The sequence below is a fragment of the Propithecus coquereli genome, unplaced genomic scaffold (assembly GCF_000956105.1).
Source record: "Propithecus coquereli isolate 6110/MARCELLA unplaced genomic scaffold, Pcoq_1.0 Scaffold66, whole genome shotgun sequence".
NCBI lineage: Eukaryota > Metazoa > Chordata > Mammalia > Primates > Indriidae > Propithecus > Propithecus coquereli.
The window spans coordinates 2,717,222-2,718,923 of NW_012152618.1; the positions used below are offsets into that span (position 1 = coordinate 2,717,222).

General features: G+C 40.8%; 1 protein-coding gene across 1 annotated transcript in view; it reads right to left on the reverse strand.

Moving 5' to 3' along the window:
* Positions 1-1,702, reverse strand: part of ACTN2 (actinin, alpha 2) — an 85,376-nt gene that overhangs the window by 25,120 nt on the left and 58,554 nt on the right. The window lies entirely within an intron of this gene.

Below are 1,702 nucleotides of genomic sequence, written 5' to 3' on the forward strand. Positions count from 1 at the left end.
GTTTTGTTAATTGTCACCATTGCAAACATCCCTCTTCCCAGATAAATTACAAGAAGAATTCATAAAACTCTGGCTGGCCAACAGATTTCTAAATGGAAAGAATCACTTTCTTCTTAATGCCTCAAGCTAACTTTTTCCTACCTTCGATTTCTTGGAAAGGTCCCCAGAGCATTATTTTTAAGTGGCAATGTCCCTGTAAGTGAAGCCAACTATCTGATCTGAAGGACAGTCCTGTGCGCCAGGCTGCAGCCACAGCGACTGGAACATTGAAATGAGTCAAGGGGGAGGCAAGTGTCAGATTGCACCATGCTGTGTCCTCAGCTCCTCTCTGAGGGCACCTCCCCACTGGCGGTGGAGCATCAGCTGCAGAGGGGAGCTGTGATTTTATTTAGCATGAAGGGACTTCTGAAATAGGGCAGAACAGAGAGCCCTTCCACATAGGGACAGAGAGGTTCTGACTTATCTTACGCCACTAATGAGACAAGCAAGAACTAAATGATTTCCTGCTGAATACCTCCTTCCCCTCGTCAGCCCTGTCTAGGCATCCTACCTGGGGTCTTTGTGAGATGAAGTAATTTGAACTTACCATTAAGGCAAATTCTTGATTAGAAGGTTAACCTAGTATCTCCAGGGATAAAAAGTTTGAATCCTGTGCGAAACTTCATCATCCTTTTGGTTGAGACTGAAAGCAAGGATTGTGGAGGTTTAAAGACGTCTTCAGGAGACTCCTTCAGCAAGAGTCCAGGGACTTTCAGAAAGTCCCCTCCTACCCTACAAAATCCATTTCTTTGAGGCTTAGGTTTATTTCTTTTTTCAACCTTAAATTAAGGCAGTGGTTGTTCATTGCTTGTTTTGTTTTTCCTTGAATAATATTAACTCGTGCTTATTGAATTTTGCTGCTGTTATAAATGGTTGTTATCTGAGTGTTCTTCCAGTGGGTAAGAAGCTCTCTGTCACCTAATTAAAGCTCATCCAGTTCTCAAGAGCAAACAGCAGCTTTCTACATACAAACACTCTTCACTAGACCGAGGCCAACTAAGGTTCTCGTGTTTATTTGTTATAACCAAAACACATCAGCAGTTTGCACAGCCCTGAATACAAAACAAAAAGCCTATGCCTCTTCAAAATGCAAGTATTAAAGGGAAGAAAGACTTCTCCAAAAGCAAAAACCTGGGAATCCTTCTACTGCTCCATAATGGAGACACCAACGCTTGCCCCTCAGAGATTACTGGAAGTGTCTAACTTCTCTCTCTTCTCTCTCATTCAGAAGCACGTTCTACACGTATCTGCTTTCAAGGAGTTACGGTTTGTGTAACTGTGCCTAACTATTTTTATGCACTTTGAGAACTGCACAAAAAGTTTGAATTAATATTTGAGGACAGGTAAAAAGGAAAAGGGTGTTAATAACAGTAAGATGAGCACAGACTTAAATTCTAGATGTGGTTCATCTCTTGACTCTGTGAAGAAACAGGCACTGGGGATGCCAGGAATAATAATATCAATAATAATATAAAATTATTACTTACATTTTATGGGCAACACTGAAAACCATTCCAAATAACTCATGGGAGCTATTATAGAGCACTAAGTAGCTTGAGTTTCTTTTCATCCCCTTATTTTATTTGTAACTTAATGAGCGACCAAAACACCAACATTCAAGAAGTATGAGGAGTAAGACCACAGAAAGACCACGAATGTAGTG